General features: G+C 34.7%; 1 long non-coding RNA gene across 1 annotated transcript; it reads right to left on the reverse strand.

Annotated features, from left to right (window-relative positions):
* Positions 2,136 to 3,279, reverse strand: LOC109128833. Its single transcript, XR_002035137.1, has 3 exons — positions 3,238 to 3,279; positions 2,598 to 2,684; positions 2,136 to 2,192 (listed from the first exon to the last, which is right to left on the reverse strand). It is a non-coding gene; the product is annotated as an uncharacterized LOC109128833 (long non-coding RNA).

The raw sequence follows: 8,439 nt of genomic DNA on the forward strand, positions 1-8,439 counted from the left end.
TCAACACAACGTGGGTGACATATTTAACAATAAATACCTTCTTAATCTTTCTTAAGGTAACACTAAGAAGCGTTACTACTTAATTTACATATTCTAGATTACTAGCCAGTAGCCACAAAGAGACGTGTAAATATGTGGCAATTTCAAGGTCAGTTTTTAGGCTTTTGCAAGAAACGGGAGTTTGGCTCAATACCGTGCCTGCTGACCCTACCCTTGGTATTGAGCCAAACTCCATCTATTTCACCCGTAATGACCGTTTCGGTCACAAGAAGTGTAATAGTCCATGCTTCGACATATGCGCGTACAATATTGCAACAAGGACCATCAAACACTTCCTCAGTGGCTCCACCTTAAAACTCAAGAATGCGCAGTGGTTTCTCTCCTCAGCTTGATTTGGTGTTTTTAAGATTTTCTCTCGTGTTTTCATTTTCTTGCGTTCAATCTTGCAATAAAGACCCTCAGACGCCAGCCTTCCCGTGATTCATCCCTCAGTCATTGCTTTGTTTCTTGTGTTGTTATCCTCTTTTTCTTGCGGAGAAGTACGCGCTTGGCGTGCCAAAAATTCCACAATTACATTTGCGTTTCTAGAGATAAAAGATAATGAGAAAGACAAAAAAAATTTCCATGTTAATCTTGATGTCGTCGAGGTACGCCGAGAAAGCTTGCCATTCCGAAGAAAAAGACACCATCTGATGAATTTAAGCGTGGGAATCCAGCATATAATTCCATTATTAGAAAAGGCACATACACTAAGTCTTTAATTACAAAACCAAACCAAAAAAAAAAAAGAAAAAGACTAAATATCACAAGTCTGAATTCAAACCCCGACGTAAGGAGCAATTTATTTCAGTTGGAACCTTCATCTTTCGTCGTCATGTGTCGTCGAAAAAGCTTACGCCACTCTGGTTTTAAATATAATCAGCGTCTCTAGTTTTTGGTACATCGGCTACTCTCTATCTTTTTCATCGAATCCGTAGATTTGTGAAAAAACATTGCCTCAATCATCGTTTGGTGCAACAACATCAAAAGTCCAAATTGGAAGTTCAATTAGCTTCGAAAACGCGTCAAGGTACTCCCTACGATCTTGATCGTTTATAGTAGTAAGATGCTGCTCTACTATCTTGATCTTTTCATATTGGCTTTTGTATCTTCTTACCAACTTTCTTTATTTTTTCTTGAACACAATTTCGTTTTGATCCTACATTTTGTTTCTGGTCTACTTGGGAAATTTATGGAAAAAGTCAATTTTGTTTACCAATTGGACTTGACTTACATTTTGATTAGTTAGTGAGTTTTTCTATATATATTTTTAGATGTGGGAAAAAATAAGTAGTTGATGAACTTGGATTACAAGTGATACTATATATGTAGCTGAATTACATGTATTTGATATGTATTGCATGATGATGATTGATTGGTTCATCTTTCTAGGTTAGCTGAGATCTGATGGAGTTTGTCTAAATGCTAGTGGTTTTGTGGCTTGTTGATGTGTGGGAAATAAGATCACTTTTTTATATAGGATTAGCGGGTGCCATTTCTAAACATATGTGTGTACTAACTTGATATGAAATTAACATAACTGGATTAGTATATATATGCCTTCCACAATTTTTTTTATATTTATGATTCCATTAGAGGCAAAACATCATTTTTGTATATTGTTGGATTATGTATCAGTTCAAAAAATAATGTTTTCATTTTCATCAGATGGGGATATTATTTCCTACACTCAGCCGGATTCCAGTTGAGCTTTCTGCTCATTTCCTAAAAATGATGGATTGGTTGGAGTATGCAAATTCACAAGGTGCTTTGACTCCATACAAAGGTTCCCATCACCTATTTCAGATTTTGGCTTATAATAACTTTAATAGTTGATGGTTTAGAGAACTATTTGTTGGTATTTAATTATTTATTGATCGACTAACAAATAATTCATTTGTCAGTTTATCATCAATCTATATTATTAATTGGGAAGCACACTTAGGCTTNAAAAAAAAAAAAAAAAAAAAAACAAGTATACCATACAATGCCCTCACGTGGTCCAAAAGAAAGGAAGAAGTGAACAAAAAAAAATCAAGGGCAACAAGGTAATTAAAAGTGTAAAAAGACTTGGACCCTATCAGTTTGGACACAATCTCATTCGGATCCTAGATGTATTATAGGTGTATCCAAACACTCTCTTCTTCCTAACCCTATACGAGAAATCAAATAAAAAGACATCATAATGCGCACGAACTATAGAAATGACAACTAATAATATGCGAAATCCCTGATTATCCTCTTTCGTATCATATCAATCATCAAATTAAATTCAGAACATTAACTGCAAATATTTACAGTTAATCACAAATTTTTTTTTCAAACAATCACAACAATCCTTTCGAATAAATCACCATTTGTTCTTCGTAATTTAATAGGCTAGATAACTCATCACAACTAACAACGGAAACAGTTGGATCAAATCCCTAATCTTACTATGGTATATCATATCAAACCCATAATCAAATCAAAAACAGAAAATCTTATATTGATTGCATAGAATAATCTATTTTTAATATGTTGTCTATAAAAAGAGAGCTCCAAACGAAACTCATTACCTCAACCTTTGAAAACAATCTCTTCTCCAAACCAAGAAAAATGATTGCTTTTGAATGGGAAACAATCTTTGCAAAATCGGCGGAATCCTGGGAATGATTTTGACGAACGGAGCTGTAAGTTTTTGTTTTGCTTAAAAATACGGTAACATACTAAAAAGATCATGACTATAAGCAGCTTATCATCACGTAAACAAATAGAAACATATATAGCTAGATTTATCTATTTTCTCATTTTCTATTTGTTGATAGATAAATTGTTTTATTGGTAACTTCTATTTACTCTGTGTGATTGTAGGGTTCCAAAATTCAGGTGCGACTGAAATAAGAACATGTGAAACGCTGTTGGGAGCTTTGTGACCAAAGCACATTAGAAATAATCAAAAGTTGTGTTTAAGACCATGGTAATAACTTTATAACCTTTGTATTTATCATTTGATTTCTAATGTGTTTTGTCTAATTGATGTTAGACTAACAGTAACTAATGATGTTAAGCTGTTTCTGAAAAAATATTCTGAAATTTTTCCAGAACAGGTGGACTCGGTACTATTCACAGGTAAGTAAGAAGACAATCTTAATAAAACTTATTTTAGAATGAATGTTGGACTTATCCTTATTCTAGACATTGAATAACATTACTAACCTCTATTTTGAATAAAATGGCATGAGCTTGCATATGCTGTTTTTCTTTCCTTCATATTGTGATTCACACCAACAATTCTTCACACTTTTAACTTCATCCTTAATCTGTCAAAAGCATAATAAATATGTTAATCTACTTAAATATTATTTATTTGGTTAAGTTCACATGTCTAACACATAAAAAAATTACTTAATCATCATTTTATCATCACTGTTTTTTGTTACTTGACAATAGAAAAACTAAGTAATCTTATTGTCTTTCAATAAGGGAGAAAATATATTAGAAATTTTAGAAGTTAAATCAAAGCATCTCATATCTTTTATGCATAGAGCCTTCTACATGCATGAAGTTTTTTCTCATCAATGTTCCTGTAAAATGATTGAAAGCAAAAAAAAGAAACGTATTCGTAGTCGAGAGACTATGTGCTACCCATTTAAAAATTTAGAAAAAGAAATCACTAACTTTACAATTAAATGGTCATCAAAACTATATGTCCCGATCAGAGACCATAAGTCTATTGATGCCAAAAGATTGAGCATTTGTTAAACCTGATAATTGTTATCACTTGGGTATAATTTAGGTAAACCAACAAAGTCTTTTTTTATTTGTTTTTTTTTTATTTGGGGAGTTTTATCTGTTAAACAAAAACAGCTCCAGAGACAAAGAAGTATAATCATGACTGTCTTCGGATTACTTTGGACCAAGATATGGAGAATAAAAATATCTAAAAATTGATATTAGCACTAATTAATTTTACAAAAACACCAACACTATTAACGACATAACTATTGAGGATTAGAGTAAATTATTTTAAGTTTAGAATTATATTCAAATCTATAAAGAAACACAACACATGTTTCGGAGTAGAAGAAATTATTGAAAGACAATCTACGTACCTTTTTCGAAATAGAAGAACTCGAGACCTCATAATATCGTACACGTGCGAGAGGACAACAAGACGAATATGTGGATCAGAGGAGAGGTAGTTTTCGTATAGCCATTGAGAGGATTTGTTTAGTGAAAAATACAGAAATTCAAATCTCATGATTTTAGGTGGAATTGGAAATTTTTTTATAATAAATTATATCAAATTCACAAAAATCATCAAAATCAATTAAATCTCATAAAAACTCAGATCACTTGAAATATTAGATTGAATATACCCCTTAAGAACTAGTATTCTACTAGAATCATCAGATGACCAGAAAAGTTTTTGGCTATTATATTCTCTGTATTTATTATAATATATACTAAGGGGAGGTATTGGTTTAGGATTTAGAAAGAATTTTAATGACTTTAAAAGTTAGGTAAAATATGTTGTTATTCAATCAAGACTTTTAAAAACTCTTTAAAAATTTGGTGTTATTGGTTGTGGATTTGTAAAAAGTTATCTAAAATCTTGATAAATCTAGTGTTATTGGATTAAGAGTTTTATAAAGTCATTAAAAGTTTTATGTTATTCAAGTAAAACAAAAGAATCTTGGATTGTTAATGAATTCAAATTTTATGTTATTGGTTTAGGATTTTATATCATTTCCTTCATAACAAAAGTCATGAAAACTCTTTCATCAAATAGAAAGATTTTACAAGATTAGAAAAAACAAATCATCAAGATTTTAAAAAACTTCCTAAACAATCTCTTAGAATCCTTCATTTTTAACTTTCAATTTTCTATGATTCTAACAATCAGCAAGAACATAAAGTCATTAAAATTCTTTCTAAATCATAAACCAATACCTCCCCCTAAACTACGTACCCCTTGATACACCATTTACATCTTTTTTTTATCTATGGTTTTGGAAAATCGGTATTTTCATATCCCAGCTAAGGGGGTATGTTGAATTTCTATCCCAGCCGTAACGGTTTTTTAACACCGTTACGGCTTGTGTATGATTCAACACAATTTTACAAGTTGGGATAGTGAATTTAAATTTTATTTAAGTTAATGTATGGATTTGCTCATTGTTAAAGCTAGAGCAAGAATTCAACATACCCCTTAATACACCATTTACTAAACTACGTACCCCTTAATACACCATTTACATCTTTTTTTTTATCTATGGTTTTTGCATATTACACACATATTTTTCCTTCTCTTTTAGCTTTATAATATTTTCTGGGAATTTAGGCTGCATAATCAAGAAAACTGGAAAAATTAAAAGAATGACCAGGACAAAATTTGGATTTTTTTCATATGCTCTTGTGATCGTTGTGACAGTACTCTCGATCCTTTCTTCTTCTACATCTTTGTATAACTTGTGTAACACTCAATATTTGTGAGAAGCATAGTGAAATTGCTGACAGGCTAGATGACTGGAAACTGGAAAGTCTATCTTACCTTGATAGAGACATTTAAAAGAATTAACTCTTTACTAATGCTTACAACGACAACGAGTGTATGATAATTTGATCTAAACTGATGGTTTGAAATCCGAAACGTTAGTCTTAAAAGGTATTTTAAACACTTAGCCATGTCAAATATATATACATGAAAAGAAAAACTCAAATACTATACATGAAAAGAAAAAGTGGATAACAAAGAAACAAAGCAAGGACTGAGGGAGAAATCATGGGGAGGCGTCTGAGGGTCTTTGTTGCAAGATTGAACACATCAATGGTTCACCTTATGGTCAAATCAAATCTTCAAGAGGCATCCGACAAGGTGACCCACTATCCCCATGTCTCTTTTTTTTTTGTGCTGAAGTGTTAAGCATTATGTTACAGAAGGCAGAGAGAACAAGACAAATTCAAGGAATACAGTTAACAAGAGATTTTCCATGGATATCACATCTCCTTTTTGCGGATGATTCCTTATTTTTCTGTCAAGCAACAACTCAGAATTATCATCAGCTGGCCAATATAGTCACAAAGTATGAGGAAGTTTCAGGTCAGAAAATCAATTACACCAAATCTTCTATCATATTTGGGATTAAGATTCAGGAACATAGAAGACAAAGAATCCAAGGCATTTTAGGAATAACCAGAATTGGAGGGGGTGGTAAATATTTAGGTCTTCCAGAGCAATTTGGTAGAAAGAAAGTTGAACTTTTTGATTATATCGTTCACCGAGTTAAGGATAGAACAGAAGGTTGGAACTATAAGTATCGATCGGCTGCAGGAAAAGAAATTGTCATCAAGTCAGTTGCTATGGCCTTACCAGTTTACTCGATGAGCTGCTTTCTACTCCCACACACAACTTGTGATGAGATCACAAGTGTTATATCAACCTTTTGGTGGGGACAAACAAATGGAAAAAGAAAGATCCATGAGTTGCTTGGCAGAGAATGACTCTACCAAAAAAAAGAAGGTGGGTTGGGTTTTAAAGATCTTCACAACTTTAATCGAGCAAAACAAGCTTGGATAGTTCTCAAAGATCCCAGAAGTTTACTTGCAAGACTATATATAAAGGCCTATGCTACCCACAAACAACATATTTACAAACAACAGGAATAAATGTGTCCTATGGGTGGAAATCTTTACAAGAAGGAACACTGAGCTGACAACAATCCAATGCTTAAAATCTAGATAGGTGTGAGTGAAGGTTGAAGAGTGCCAAGTCTTTTTGGTTTTGACTCTTTGACCGAACCGATCAATTTCATAATTCTATTCTAAACAATCAAAAATCTCGGTTTATCACCAAAACCAAACTTCTTGGTTTTGACTCGTTGACCGAACCCGATCAATTTCACAGTTCTATTATTATTCTATACAATAAAAAATCTCGGTTAATCACTAAAACCATCCCATAAACCATACCGGTATAACTCATCCTTCCTCTCCACAACGATTTAACCAGAGAGGTATATAAAAGAAGTCAGTTCTTTCTTCTTCATTCTGATTGTCAAATAATCCTAACGAACTAAAAAAGATTCTCTCTGTTTCTGTAACAACTTCGCCCGCCGTTTTAATTCTCCGATGGCCACCTCAAGCCATCTCCTCCTCATCATCCTCATCACCGCCGTCTCATTCCTCACCTCCGCCGCTTCTCCTCCTCCGTATCTCACGTCGCACGATCACCAACACGCCGACAGAATCATCGAAGCAATGATCGGAGCCGGAGATTTCTGTGAATGGGCCGCCGATTTCCTCTCATCCGTCGACGATCAGTTCGATATCCCTCTCTCCGCCACCATTTTCATCCCAAACGATTTCGACTCCGCCGACGTCTCCTCCTCTTTTTCGGGTTCGGGCCGGGCAATGTTTTTTTACCCACCAAAACATCCCTATTCCTCCTCCACCGGAGACAATGCTAATAACCCGCTTCGTCTCTCCGTCGCTTACCACATCGTACCTCAACGTCTCTCGTTCACTGATCTCCGTCTCTTAAAACCACTCTCTCGTCTTCCCACTCTTCTCCCCGGAAACTCAATCATCGTCACTAACAACTCTGTTTCCGGTTACACCCTCGACGGCGTTCTTGTCACTGAACCGGAGCTTTTCATCTCTTCTTCTATCGCTCTTCACGGTGTTGCTTCCACGCTTGATTTCTCACGTTACGGCGATTTAGGTAACGGTGATACTGCTTTCGCTGATAGTCTCCGTCCTCGTCGACGTTCTCGTCGCCGCCGTCGTCACGTACCGAGCTTTCTTCAATGGCGAACCAAAACAAATCCGTCCGGGTACTTCTTCCTCTCTCTCTCTCAGGCTCTCAATCTATCTATATTTTATATATCTATGGCTCTCTCTTCAGTTGCTAACGACTAGCTTGTGCAGACTTGCATACTAAAAGTCGATCTAAAGTGTTGCACCGGTTGCCCAAAAAAAAGCAAGCATGAAGTTACAGAGTATCTCTGGTAAGAAAAAAGTCCAATTTACTTTTTAAGTGCGGACTCAATAAGTCTTATAACATGAAAAGAAACACTTAGCAATGTCAAATATTCGACATGAAAAGAAACACTTAGTAATATCAAATATTATACATAAAAAGAAAAGGATTGAACACAGGAAAATGACCGCGCAAGAGAAACTCTTGAAAACACCAAATCAAGCTGAGGGGAGAAACCACTGCGCATCCTTGAGTTTTAAGGTGGAGCCACTGAGGAAGCGTTTGATGGTCCTTGTTGCAATATTGTACACACATATGTCGAGGCATGGAATATTACATGACGGGTGACCGAAACGGTCATTACGGGTGAAATAGATGGAGTTTGGCTCAATACCAAGGGTAGGGTCAGCAGGCACGGTGATACCCAAATCGAAAAA

Source organism: Camelina sativa, chromosome 14 (genome assembly GCF_000633955.1).
Source record: "Camelina sativa cultivar DH55 chromosome 14, Cs, whole genome shotgun sequence".
Lineage (NCBI taxonomy): Eukaryota > Viridiplantae > Streptophyta > Magnoliopsida > Brassicales > Brassicaceae > Camelina > Camelina sativa.